The sequence below is a fragment of the Macaca nemestrina genome, chromosome 9 (assembly GCF_043159975.1).
Source record: "Macaca nemestrina isolate mMacNem1 chromosome 9, mMacNem.hap1, whole genome shotgun sequence".
In the NCBI taxonomy this organism is placed as follows: Eukaryota; Metazoa; Chordata; class Mammalia; order Primates; family Cercopithecidae; genus Macaca; species Macaca nemestrina.
Window position 1 is genome coordinate 81545183 of NC_092133.1, and position 15283 is coordinate 81560465.

Genomic DNA, 15283 nt, shown 5'->3' on the forward strand with positions numbered 1-15283 from the left:
GCATAGCGGCTGGGCCCCCATACATGGCCTCACAGAAGTGGACTTCTGTCTTGATCTCTGTGTGTGTGTGTGTGTGTGTGTATCTGCATGTGATGTGCATATGTGTATATGTGTGTGTTTGTGTGTGTATTTGTGTGTGTATGCATATTTTTGTGTGTGTGTTTTTGTGTGTGTGAAGGGCTCTACCTCACTATTGAATCCTAGGTTTACTGCCTAGACTCTGGTTATTGGCTGCTTGCATTTTAACCTTGATCTAGTTATTGGTTCTCCCTCACTTGGTGTCTCTAAATCCCCAATAAAGCTAAAGATCATCCTGCAGCGACTTTAAAAAAGATATTCCCATGTAACTAAATCATTTTCATATAAATCATGGTAATAGTAATGACCAGAAAGAAAAACACAGACAGGGAAAATATTGTTTTAAATTTCAACTAATTGTGGATTATTGGAGATAAGTGTAAAATACCTGTTTCACTGTTTTAAAATTTAAACACAAACTTCAATGGAAGTAACTCAACTTCTATTTGCTTGTCTCCAAAATTACCATTAATTTCTAATTTACCACTTAAACAGAGGCACTTGGAGTAGCACAGGGCTGAGAGAGATTGGCTGCAGTAGAAGTAAGTTCAAATGACTGCCAACATTTTTTCTTTTTTAAGTTCCAGGGTACGTGTGCAGGATGTGCAGGTTTGCAACATAGGTAAACATGTGCCATGGTAGTTTGCTGCACCTATCAACCCATCACCTAGGTATTAAGCCAAGCAAGCATGCATTAGTTATTTTTCCTAATGCTCACCCTCCCCCAGCCCCCACTCCCCTGACAGGCCCCAGTGTATGTTGTTCCCCTCCCTGTGTCCATGTGTTCTCCTTGTTCAGCTCACATTTGTAAGTGAGAACATGTGGTATTTAGTTTTCTGTTCCTGCATTAGTTTACATAGGATAATGGCCACCAGTTTTTTCTATGTCCCTGCAAAGGACATAATCTCATTCATTTTTACGGCTACATAGTATTTTTGGTGTATATGTACCACTGTTTCTTTAATAGATCAGTCTATTATTGATGGGCATTTGAGTTGACTCCATGTCTTTGCTATTGGGAATACTACTGCAATGAACATACTTGTGCATGTATGTTTGTAATGGAATGATTTATATTCTTTGGGGATATACTTAGTAATGGGATTACTGGATCAGATGGTATTTCTGGTTCTAGATCTTTGAGGAATCACCACATCTTCTTCCACAATGGTTGAACTAATTTACATTCCCACCAAAAGTGTAAAGGCGTTCCTATTTCTCCACAACCTCACCAGCATCTGTTGTTTCTTGACTTTTTAATAATCGCCATTCTGACTGGCATGAAATGGTATCCAATTGTGGTTTTGATTTGCATTTCTCATATGATCAGTGATATTGAGCTTTTTTTTGATATGTTTGTTGGCCACATGAACATCTCCTTTTGAGAAGTGTCTGTTCATGTCCTTTGCCCTCTTCTTAATGGGTTTTTTATTATTGAAATTGTTTTGAGTTCCATGTAGATTCTGGATATTAGAGCTTTGTAAGATGGATAGATTGCAAAAATTTTCTCCCACTCTGTAGGTTGCCTGTTCGCTCTGATGTGTTACGGGAAGTTAGGGACCCCGAACGGAGGGACTGGCTGGAGCCACGGCGGAGGAACATAAATTGTGAAGATTTCATCTTAATATGGTCATTTATCAGTTATCAAATAATACTGTCATAATTTCTTATGCCCGTATTTACTTTAATCTCTTAATCCAGTTATCTTCATAAGCTGAGGATGTACATCACCTTGGGATCACTGTGATAATTGTGTTAACTGTACAAATTTATTGTAAAACATGTATGTTTGAACAATGTGAAATCAGTGCACCTTGAAAAAGAGCAAAATTATAGTGATTTTTATGGAACAAGGGAAGACAACTGTAAGGTCTGACTGCCTGTGGGGTTGGGCAAGAAGAGTCATATTTTTCTTCTTACAGAGAGCCTATAAAAAGATGTGCAAGTAGGAAACATATCACTAAATTCTTCTCCTAGCAAGGAATATTAATATTAATACCCTGGGAAAAGAATGTATTCCTGGGGGAAGGTCTATAAATGGCCACTCTGGGAATGTCTGTCTTGTGCAGTTGAGATAATGACTGAGATAAGCCCTGGTCTCCTACAGAACCCTCAGGCTTACTAGGGTTGGGAAAACTCAACCCTGTTAAATTTATGGTCAGACCGATTCTCTGCTCTCAAACCCTGTTTTCTGTTGTTTAAAATGTTTATCAAGACAATACATGCACCACTGAATGTAGACCCTTAACAGTGGTTCTGCTTTTGCCCTTTGCCCTGTGATCTTTGTTGGACCCTTATCAGTGGTTCTGCTTTTGCCCTTTGCCCTGTTCCCTCAGAAGCATGTGATCTTTGTTAGACCTTTATCAGTGGTTCTGCTTTTTGCTCTTTGAAGCATGTGATCTTTGTACCTACTCTCTGTCCTTACACCCCCTCCCCTTTTGAAACCCTTAATAAAAACTTGCTGGTCTGAGACTCAGGCGGACATCATGGTCCTACCAATATGTGATGTCACCCCTGGTGGCCCAGCTGTAAAATTCCTCTCTTTGTACTGTCTCTCTTTATTTCTCAGCCAGCTGACACTTATGGAAAATAGAAAGAACCTATGTTGAAATACTGGGTGTGGGTTCTCCCAATACTGATGACAGTTTCTTTTGCTGTGAAGAAAGCTCTTTAGTATACCATTTGTCAATTTTTACTTTCATTGCAATTGCTTTTGATGCTTTTGTCATGAAACCTTTGCCAGTGCATATGTCTTGAATGGTATTGCCTAGATTTTCTTCTAGGGTTTTTATAGTTTGGGGTTTTACATTTAAGTCTTTATTTCATATTGAGTTAACTTTTATATAAGGTGTAAGGAAGGGGTCCAGTTTCAGTCTTCTGCATATGGCTAGCCTGTTCTCCCAGCACCATTTATTAATAGGGAATCCTTTCCCCGTTGCTTGTTTCTGTCAGGTTTGTCTAAGATCAGATGATTGCAGATGTGAGGTCTTATTTCTGAGTTCTCTATTCTGTTCCATTGGTCTATGTGTCTGTCACCTTGCAGTATAGTTTGAAGCCAGGTAACATGATGCTTCTAGCTTTGTTCTTTTGGCTTAGGATTGTCTTGGCTACACGAGCTCTTTTTTGGTTTCATATCAATTCTAAAATAGTTTCTTCTAATTCTATGAAGAATAAATGGCTGCCAACTTTAAGAACTTACTCTGACAATAACAACATGCAGCTGCATCTATAGGTGCCTGGGGTCAGATGTATAACTGGTGTTTCTCAAAATTAATATGACTTTTGTTAAATATGTTTATTAAAAGATAAGTAGAAAAACTCAACAATAACTGGAGCAGTTGTTTATAAATTAGATCACAAAACAACAGGAAGGGGAGAACATTTTCTTACTGAAATTGTTTAGAATTGGTGGAGCCTGGGTATAATAGAGTTATGGGTTGAATTGCGCTTCTCCCATATCTATATGTTAAAGCCCTCACCCCTGGTACCTTACAATATGACTGTATTTAGAGATAGAATTTTTAAAGAGTTAATTTGGGTAAAATGAGGCCATTAGGGTGGGGCCTGATCTGGTATTATGACTGGTGTTCCTATAAGAATAGGAAATTTGGATGCACAAAGAGACAGCAGGGATGTGTGATCACAGAGGCGAGACCAGGTGAAGACGTGGTGAGAAGACAGCCATCTGCAAGCCACAGAGAAAGGACTCAGGGGAAACCAACCTGCCCACACCTTGATCTTGGACTCCCAGCCTCCAGAACTGTATGGAAATTAATTTCTGTTGTTTAAGCCACCCAGTCTTTGATACTTTGTGATGGCAGCCTAAGAAAATGAATACAAATATAAAACATTGATTTTCAGAACATTGCAGTGTTCTTTTTAATTATTTACAGACAATGCAGCCCAGGGTAGACTCTGCTCCTGCTTTCTCCATCCAATGCTGCTTATCCCTCTGCTCTATGCAGGATGCCCAGGGGCCCTCCAGTCTGAACTGACAGCCCTAGGGCCAAACAATGTTGGGCCCATTTCTGCAAGGAAACCATAATTTCCTGAAAATCCTAAAAGATAACTGGAGCTTAAAGCTGTTCCATAGAAAATACCCACCCCAGTCACAGAGGCAGAGACATATTCCAGAAGATATTAATACATGTCTAGGGATGGCAGTGCTTGTGGAGGCTGTTCCATGGGCGGTGCCCATGGGAGAGACCATGGGGCCACAGGCAAGATGCTTCCCATACCTGCTCCATGCAGGAGGTCATGAAAGCAAAGACAGAATTGTCTACAGAGATGTTCCATACAGATAGCCTTAGAGGCATCGACAGATGGTACAGAGAAAAATGCCCCTATCTGCGATCACACACTCACCCAGGGATTGATCTCAGATGCAACCCTGGAACAGGGGCCAGACATGACACCAGTGATCTTCAGATACCAGTGGGTATTTCAGGAAACACACTCTCGTCTGGAGATCAAAGAAGCCCAGCAAATGTTTCACTAAAGGTAGCCTGCAGAGATGATCCCCAAAGCTCAGGACAATGACATCCCAAGGTCAGAGAAAGGAGCAAGAAGGTCCCAGATAGCAGTCTTTGCAGAACTTCCCTCTAGAGACCTGTCGCTCTATCTCCCCTCTTTGTTTGGCACCCAGCTCCCTTTCTCTCTGCCAAGAGATGGGCCCTCAGTCCTCAAGGTGCAGACACAATTTCTGAGTTTGTTTGAGAATGCCATCCTCATCCCCTGGGCTTAAGTCAGAAGACAGGGCATTGTCATAGGATGTGGAGTTGAGGCTTTTCATAAGGAATAAAAGTTTGCAGAGGATAGAGAAAGCCCAGGAAAGCACATCAGGGTTGAATGGGCTAGAGATGTTTTCCCTGCAAACTCCAATCCTATTCTCGGCTTTTTTCTAAGCAAGTTAGCACTTCTCTAAAACTGAATAATATTACAAATTATAAGTAATTACCCAAGTGAGGAATGATTGGTAACAAAGGCAAAGGACAGAGAGGTACAGGCAAGGTTTATTCAGGAAGTGCTAGTTGGACCACGGGGAGCTCAGTCCTTCCATGAATATCTTTTTTCCTCCTCCCATGATGTAGTCATCCACATTCCCAACCACCTCCTCACTCTCCACTCCTGCACCTGATTCAGAGCCCCTCTCTGACTTTCATGTTTGCTCTCTCTTTCTCTATTACCCAGTGCTGCAGTGGTAATAATTGCATGTATAGTCTGGGTCATTATGCTGCCTCTGGGGATCCCACTCCTGAGCTCATTCAGGCTGGCAGTTGCTTGGGAGAGGCAAACGCCCCAAAGGGAACTCAGACAGTTTTCAATTATAGATCAGTAGAAATCCCCCTGCTGAGAGTGCACCTTTGGAACACTTGTAGGCAAGCAGGGGCTGAGCCAGCAGGTGGGAGGAGAGCCTCAGTAGATGCGATGCATTGGGAATTTCTATCCAACTTCCCCTGGCCTCTCCATCTATTAGCACCTACCTGCAATGGCATAGAATGGATAACGGCAAAAGGTGCAGTTACTTCTATGGGTAGAGGGGTTTTGTTATTGATATCGGGTTTTAAATTGCCACGGCATTATGGTAACAAAAAGCAGACCAACTTTTAGTTGATATTAGTATTGCTTTTAAATTTCCTGCAAAGAATGCACCTCTTTATGATGGGCACCCAGGACAGACGTCCCCACTGCCCAATCCTTGACATGCTACTGTCCACCTGGGCATCAGTGGCCTTGCACACTAGTAAGCATAGCCAATCACTATCTCAGACCAATCAGATTTGCATCTCCATTTCCCAAGGTGTGAATAATGGAAAAGCTGGAAAAAAAAAATCCCTTGAACAAGGGACAAGCTAACAACTTTTCTTCCCTGTAGTACTATAAAATTCCTTCAGAAAAAAATAAAAACAAATCAGGTCCAACAGAGATGCCTAGGGGGACCTGGAGTTCTTGCAGTGATAGAAAATGTGGTTTCCCAGTTAATACAGTGGTTTTCAAACCTTGGTCGTATTCATCTATTTACTTCTAGACAATTTTGCATGATTTTTTTCCCATCAGGACCAATAAATGATTCTGCTCTCTGAATACTTAGGGTCTCACTTTCCTTCTTAGATGGTTTGTGCTTGGCAAAAAAAAAAAAAAAAAAAGTGCATGAAAACAGAGTTGGGGGAAGTTGAAAGGACTCTAAAATGAAAGAAAGGAGACACAGTTTCTAATTCTGGCTCTCCCATTCACTAACTTGGGGACTGTGTATATAAGTTAGCTCAGCCTGCTACAGTAAAATAGCAAACTAATTGGTTCACACAACAGAAATAAATTTCTTAGGCTAGAATTCCCAGGTCAGGGTACAGCAGGGTTGATTTCTGGGGCTCTCTTCTTGACTTGCCTTCTCATCTTCTCACTGTGTCCTCAGAAATCAGGGCCGGGTTGGGGTCGGGAAGTGTGGGGGGGTGGGGGGAGAAGAGACAGAGAGAGGTGAGAGAGAGAGAGAGAGAGAGATGTGACTCTTCTTATGAGAACATTAATCCTATCAAATGAGGGCACCATCTTTATGACGTCATTTAACTTAATTCCTTAATGACTTCCTCAGAGGCCCCATCTCTAAATATAGCCACATTAGGCATTAGGGCTTCAACATATGAATTTGGGGTGAAGCAAACATTCAGTCAATGACACCGTAAAACTCATCTTCACCTCTCTTAGCTTTAAAAAAGTGGGTAAATACTTGCCTTAAGTCATCAAGTGAGAAAACAATGGAAAACAACATAGCTAGAAATTTAGAGAGCGTAATATCAACTAAAAAATTATTATCATCATCATTATGCCAGCTTCAGATTGCTAAAGTTTTGCACGGTGAAAAACCAAACTTAAAGATTTCTGAGTCCAATCTCCATGATGTAGCAAGGAGGAAAGTGGAGCAGCGGAATTTGTATCAGAAAAATAGACTTTGGAGTCAGATGGGTTCAAATCATAATCTATTAGCTGTGTCATACTCTAATATTACTACAGTTAGCATCAGTTGCCTCATTTGTGTAAGAAAAATAGTGCTTTTCTCATGAAGATGAAATAAAATACAGAATTGGAGTAATCACATCTCTTGTTGTGCACCTGATTTTTCTGGTCCATGTAGTTTAGATTGGACTATATCCAGACTATCCACAGGGGATGGTCAGACAGACCACGCCTAAACCAATCACTGCTCTTCATGGTTTTGGCCATGATGATTGGATCAGCTGTGGATGGATAATCTAACTTGATCCAACAGGTAGCACAACCCAAATGCTCAGTGATAAAAAGGCCCTCTCTTCTTTCTGTTGCTTCCGGAGGAAGGTACTCTGTAAGCTTGAAGCTGCAGCACCATCTCATCATTTCAGTTGAAGAGCCTGCCTGACATGGCAATGGGAGCAGTCAGGGAAGCAGAGCTGGGAGATTCTGGGATATTTGTTCCAAATGACCCATTTGAGCCCCTGGATCCAGCCATTCATTCTAAGAGTCAGCTCTTCCCTGGTATTTACATGAACCAATAAATCGCTTCCCATTTTTAAAAAGATATTTTGAGTTGCATTTCTTTTATTTGCAGCTACACAAAAGGAACAATTAACAGAGTAATTGGACTCAAGAGTGGGCTAGTAAAAGTTACAAACCATAATATGGAAAATGAATTTATCACTGGACGTCCATAAGGACCCCTCCATTCATGGCTGGGAAGTCATCTTTTCATATCACATATATAAGTGAATCACATAAGTTTACTTATACCATGGGACTGGGGCTATGCACCTACAGAGGCTAGAGTGTTAAGTGACTCCTTGAGGAAAGAAAAAGAAAAGAAAGAAAACTGCAAGATGCTAGCCTCTGGCTCTGTCTGCCAGTCTTCAATGAGGTTACGTTGTTTTAAATCCCCTTAGTGCAGAACCCAAACGGAAGCCATTAAGGTCAGTTTTGAGAACACTGAAGCCTAAAGCTTCGAGAATGGAAAACCCTGGTGAAAGCTTTATATCCATGTAGTCACGTGAAAGAGAAGAACCAAAAGTGGCAGGTACAAGTCTGTGGTTCAATTCTCAGTTTCTAAGAGGATGCACTGCCTCCATGCCCCCCTGTTCCTGGGGGTCCCCCAACTTTAGCTTGCACAGCCATTTGGTGCTTGCCAGGAAAGTCTTTTTCTAAATCCCAGTAACGGAAGCTTTGTCTTCATTATTACTGCCCTTACCAGTTCCTGGAAGACAGGTATAGACCTTTCTGTGGTCCACTTTGAACATGATGAAAAGAGGACAAGATAAGTGTAGGGAACCTATTTCCCCTTGGGAATTCAGTCAGGACCCCACAGAAGAATGATGCCTAAGTGACATGCAATATCCACATGTGCCCCAGACATTCACACTGAATCACAAATGAGTTTGCAATGAAGATACTTAAAATACGTTCCCTGTAGCATCCAATGAGAGGAGAAAACACAATTGTATAGTAAAAAGCAACATAATTTCATGCTCAATTATGGCCAACCTTGAGGACAAAGCAGATTAAATGTTCTAATCCAATAAAGGAGATTTTTCAAAAGAACTTTAATAGTGAAACATGATGACTGACATCTCTCATACTTTTGCCTTCCAAATTTTGCTTTCATTGACTGGCAGGATAATCAAGAAGGACTAGTTAGAATCACTAACTATTGCCCATATGATGTGGAAGTCTCTTCACCACCCCCACCAGAATTGCTTGTTCTCCTATGGTGGTATATTATAATACAAGGCATATCACATAATTGAATGTGCACTTTACTTCTGCCTAACCCCAGGGACTGGTCAGCAGAAAGGATTAAGAGGTATGTTAAGGGGCTCAGCACTGGTCCTTGGAGATGTGAACATAGCTTGTTTAGCTTTTTCTGAGAACTAAGGGAGAAAAAACAGAGAAAAACACAGAGCTGAGGGAGAGAAACAGAGAAAATTTTACAGTTCTCTTCTTATCTGCTTGCTCTAGGGGTCTCACTTCCCATCATGCTGTGTGTCTTCTCCTGTGGTGATGTACAAGACCAAGAAACTTCGTTTTTCCGGAACTATTATACTGCCCCTTTGTTTTCAATTTATTCCTTTTTGTGAAAAATCTGACTTTAATAATACAGGCTTTCAGTGCTGAAAGGTTCCAGGAAAATTACTTGGTACCAATGCACCTTCTTTTGCACTGTTGTTCAGCTTTGGAGGGCTGAACCAGCTTTGTGTAAGGCTGCAGAGCCAGGCCTGGAGTCCAGGTACTTTGTGAAATCAGCTCACTGTAATTTGCACCCTGCCTCTGTGACCCTCTGTGACCTCCTGCTGCAACTGTCTTTAATACTCATGCTGAAGTGTCCCTTAACACTAGAAGAGGGGCATGCTGCTTTCCCACCAGGAAGTGTCCACTCATGCTCTCAGGACAAGGAGGTGCCCAGGCTCCTGACCTGTGCTGAGGGCTCTGAATCAAAAGGGGGGACCGGAACCAGGCCCGCTCAGTTCATGTAGCTGCTGCTTAGGGAAGCAGTCTGTGTAGGCCTGCATGGAGAAGAGTCAACCCCAGACCCCTGTCCTGAAAGGCTCATCAAATAAAGGGAATCTTGTTTGCTGGGAGTAGTTTCCAGAGAAATCCGACAGAGGTCAGTGGATCCTTTGACGCTTCCCATTGACTTTCCTCAGTGAAGCGAAGGAGATGGATCAACAGTGGGCGGGGAGATGCTTCCAGGCCTGTAGAACCTGATATTCAGCCCAGCCAGCCACTGGGAGACCCCTTTGGTTACCATGGAAACAGCTGCAGGAAGCCAAAGAGTAGATGGAATCCTTTAACTCAGTTTAAATGCAAATTTTGTGGGTAATTAAGAGACAAACCACAGTAAGAACATTATGGGAGATATACAGTCACTCACTGGAAAGGTAATAAATGCCTACCTTGAAATGGATATAATGAAAAATTTGACAGTTTGTCTCAGCAAGAAATTTTGTCTTTAAGAAACCTCAACCTTTTCTATTTCCTCCTCCAGTTTCTGAAATTGTCATCTAGATTTTAGGAAAAAGAAAATACTTAAAATTCAGGCCTGCAATGGTTTTAAAACTCTCCTCATTAGCAGGGGTCTCCTATCTCCTCCACAGCTCTCACTGGAACCTTTCATGAGCTGGAGTTCCATGGACATTTCAGCTTCAATTTTCAGGTTGTTGTTGAAGAATCAATTGGTTTGAATGGGAAAATGTTCTCTTCCGTTCGTCTTTCCTCAGACTTGTGCCTCAGGGTGAGCGTGCACATGGAATCCTCAATTAATAGTCCCAGGGTGCTCAGCCTTGTTCTTGAGAAACCCCACTCCCACCCCCCACCAGCCCTAACTCACCTCCACGGGCCTCTGGTACTTTCCCAAGTAATTGAAAGTTTCCTCTCAATAAGCCCAGGGAGGAGCGGAAGAGAGAATCTAATCAGGGTATATTTTGCCTGGGAGTTAAAACTTCCACGAGGTGCACCCCTCCAGATGAACAGTCTGAATTAGGTCTGAAATGGCAGCAGGCTAGGCCTGTGTGGCTGTACTTGAAAAAGTGGGTAGCTCCTTAATCAGACCTTGAACCTGTGTGGCTGTACTTGAAAAAGTGGGTAGCTCCTTAATCAGAGTTTCACTGCTTTTTGATGCTTGTGCACCTAATGAGGGGCACTTCTCTCTGAGCGGCAGGGACTGTGATTGTGACAGCACAGCTTTCTGCAGAGTGGATCCCGCCCCCATACCCCTCAACTCCACAGGGCTCCACAGGTGTGACCCTTGCTGCCCCTTAGGCCTTTCCCAAGGAAGACCTTGGCCTGGCTGTGCATTTTTTTACATTATTAAGCCTACATTTTTTAAAAAACCAAGCTCTGTTTTCTGAGCTAAAATCCCCCATTTTAAATTTCATATATTGAAGTACACCACTTTAGAGCAGTCATAGAGTCTGACTGAAAAGGTTGGGTTTTTAGAGGTGAATAAAATGATGGCGATAGAGAGAAGAGTTTTTGTTTTTTTTTTTTAACTCCCTCCTTAGAAATCTCATTGCTTCTCTCTGCATAATTAAAATTAAAAAGGAGTCATAGGAGCTAAGGACTAGATGGGCTATTAGAATTTATCTAGCTGTGGTTTCTTAATTTAGGGCCCATATATTAGTGTCAAGGTAATCATAAACACCTTGAAAAGTAGGATGCTGCCTGTTGCTGACATCAGGAGCTAAAATGGATCCATAACATTAAAAAATAAAAAGATGAGGAACTACTGCTCTATTATGACATCTAGTGCAAACAGGTGGTCCCCATTTATGAACTGTTGGATGAATGAATAACTAAAACTGTGTGATTAAGACTTCATTAATCCTCCTCCTACGCCTCTACATGTTCTGCTTGTACTTTTTCCTCTAGTGCCTCCATCTCCTCCATCTATTTTTCTATTGGGCAGATTAACACATTCATTAAAGAAAAGAGTGGGGGAAAGGCAAAATGGCAAATAAACAAAACTGGAAATAGGGATGTTGTTTCGGCATGTCATGGATGTCCTATAAACATACTCTCATCCACGGGGCACCTGACCAACTGTAGTTGGGAGAGTCCACGCAATCAAGGATGAAAGATTGTGGTACAATCCTCAGAGGTGACCTCAGCAAAGATGTTTCCTGGCTGGGAGCGGTAGCTCACGCCTGTAATCCCAGCACTTTGGGAGGCCAAGGTGGGCAAATAACGAGGTCAAGAGATCGAGACCATCCTGGCCAACATGGTGAAACCCCATGTCCACTAAAAATACAAAAAATTAGCTGGGTGTGGTGGTACGCACCTGTAGTCCCAGCTACTGGGGAGGCTGAAGCAGGAGAAGACCTTGAACCTGGGAGGTAGATGTTGCAGTGAACCGACATCACACCACTGCACTCCAGCCTGGCAACAGAGCAAGACTCCATTAAAAAAAAAAAAAAAAAGATGTTTCCTTCACCGTAATTACCAAATGATGGCTTGAAATCATAGATGTCCCAATGTTAATGCATCTTAAAACCATCTAAAAAAAATAAAATAGTTCTGGATAAGTAAATAAAATAGAAGTTAATGAAAACTGGCACTGTGTGTGGAGACTTCATGACAAGGGCTATATCCTAAAGCCCACCTGACCCTCTACAGCCCAGCATGCAGTTGAGGATGGGATAGCCAAGGGAGAAGCTATGGTGAAAGCTCTTCCTCCTGGGACCCCAAATAACTCATAAAATCCTCATGAAGGAAGACTGACCCAAAACTAGGTGAAGGAAATGGAGAGCAGCTCTGGGAATGACATTCTACCGCCCGTGCAGGTGAGAGATAAATTGACCTTTGAGAGATGAGCGTGTTTCCAGTTACAGTGGATCAGAAACCAATGAAACTCCCAACGTTTATTTAGGCATAGATTCCCCCAGTCTTACTTCCACTTTGGTTTTGTCAACTGTCAGAGGAGGATACCGTTATTTTATTTGTTGGTTTGTTTTGTGGACCAAATAAAATAACACAGGGAGAGGGCCTTGAGTCTAGCACCTAATGGGTGCTAAATACTCACTAGAGAGCAGTCCACCTCATTCTCTGCCTGGTTGTCCTGAAATAATGCCCCCAAACATCATTAGAAACCATGTTTGGGATGAATTGTTATTTAGACTAGGCAGACAGTCTGGTGGCTCCAATTATATTAGAGGATTTTATTTTTATTACAAAAATTAATTTTAATTTGCCTGTACTTGTAGATAAACTAGTAAAAATAATTCTGAAGAGATGGCAGAATAAGATGAATAACAAGGAATCTATTCCCCTTAATGCTCATCATTATTACTATTAAATCATCCAACTCAAGGAGTTCCTAACAGCAGCAGGAGCAGCAATGACAGGGAACAACGAGGGCTCCCAGGAATGGCAGTCCCATAGCATTTTTTCCTTTCTGCCACGTCACTCCCACCACACTAGGGAACTGTTTCTGTATTCGGCCATGGCTCTTGTTTGATGGCAGTGATATGCCCCCTCGCCTGTTATGTGCTACAGCCAAGGATGCAGGAGACCATCTAAGAGGACCAAGGTCCCTGGGGCAGGTTTCAGGAGTAGCTCACCACACTCATTCCTCTGTGATCTAAGTAGAGGTCCTTGGTGCAGCCAGACATCTCTGTGGCTTTCTCCTTGAGGCTCCCAGAGCCTTGCTTTCCAGTCCCCGTTCCAGGTAGTATCTACACTTAGACAGATGAACAGAAAGGACCTAAGCCTCTACCTGTTCTGCTTCTATTCAGGGTGGGGTGTAGGAGAAAGAGAAAAATGGGACCTCCTCGTCGACTTTTCCTTTAGGACTAGATCCATGTGAGCTGGACACGAACTTTAGATGTACCTCTTTTAGATAACTAGAAAAAAGTGATGGTCAGCATATCAGAAAGTGCAAAATCCTGTTGCTTATTGGCAAAATATGAAAGCACAGACACCACAATCAAATAAAAATGATGTTGGGATAAGTAAAATGTGACTCTTCAGAGAATCAACCTGATGACATAAAAAATAAACTTAAGGAAAATAATCTCAGACAGCCCCCCACATCACCCTAAGTCCCCCTATCTTCTGTGGTCCCCTGCATGGTGGACAAGCCACTATGAAAGCCCTATTGTTCTGGGGATTCACATGTCTTTTTTTGTATTGTATTATTTTGTTTTGTTTGACATGAAGTCTCGCTCTATTGTCCAGGCTGGAGTGCAGTGGATCAATCTCGGCTCACTGCAACCTCTACCTCCCAGGTAAAAGCAATTCTCCCTGCTTCTGCCTCCTGGGTATCTGGGATTACAGGCACCTGCCACCACGTCTGGCTAATTTTTGTATTTTTCAGTAGAGATGGGGTTTCACCATGTTGGTCAGGAATGGTCTTGAACTCCTGACCTAAAGTGATCCACCTGCCTCAGCCTCCCAAAGTGTTGAGATTACAGGCATGAGCCACCATGCCCAGCTGCATGTATCTTTTTACTGTTGGTATCCTGAATGGCCAACAATATACCTTATCTTTCAATCTCACGTCTGGAAGTGTCTCTAGTGGGTAGGGATGTTTAGGGACTGTTTATTGAACGAGTGAAAAAATTCCCAAATAAAATAAATGAGTGGATTAGGAAATGAATGATAAGACAGAACATAGAGAATCAGACCCTGATGGTCAGTATCCCCAAAGATGGACATTAATAATTACAGATCTAATAGAAGAAAACTTGGAAGATCTGAAAAGAAAATATTAAAGGGATCTGAGATAAGAAATTGAGTGGGATCATCACATGTTCAACAGAGTTAATAAGAACATATGCCAAGGCATATCCTAGAGGGAGGGAGAGGAGCTTTCAATTTCAAAGATAAAACTCCTTCAAGCTTTTAAGTCAAAGAGCCAGAAAGAAAAAATATATATCTTACATGCTATCCTTTAAAAAGATTCTTTGACTTACAAGAATAAAACCCTGAGTGTTCCCGATTCAAAATAGAAGAAAATGGAGCAGCTCATGTTACAGACAGGAGAGATTTTAAGAAGAGATTGTCTTTGTTTTGGCATCAACTGTTATCACTGGGAGGAGCAGTACTCCCCTGCAGAACAGTGTCTTCAAAGGTTCCAGCAAGCATGGCTGAGGACCAGTTTTCATAGCCTCTGTGGGAGAATGTGGGTCCCAAGGCACCTTGTCACACCTCTAGAACTCTGGGGTCCCACTAAACCACCAACTGTCCCATAGAGTATGGGATACATAGCTGTACTGAAAAGAGTTAACACTGTAGGTCTAAACTGTTATCTTTGGAAAGGCAAGGTAAGTCCCTGGCTAGTGTCTAGGAACTTAGAGTTTAGAGGGTTCCCATCATTCCTTGATTAGAGTGACTCACTATACCTAAGCTGTTTTTTACAAACAATGTCATTTATGCTGAACACCTGCTTTACTTCTGAAGTCTGGAGTTTTGGTGCATTCTAGGTAGAGGCTGCCTACATGACTGGCTCCCAGTAAAAGTCCTGGGTGCACAGTCTCTAATGAGCTTTCCTAACGGCCAACATCACTCACCTGTTACTGGAGGAATTAAGTACATCCTGCATGATTCCAATGAGGGAAGATTCTTGAAGGTTGAACTTCATCTCATGTGCTTCTCCCATTTGCTGACTTTGTTTTGTATCCTTTGATTGTAATAAATTATAGCCATGAATACCACTATGTTTAATCACTGTATCACACAGATTATTCTAATT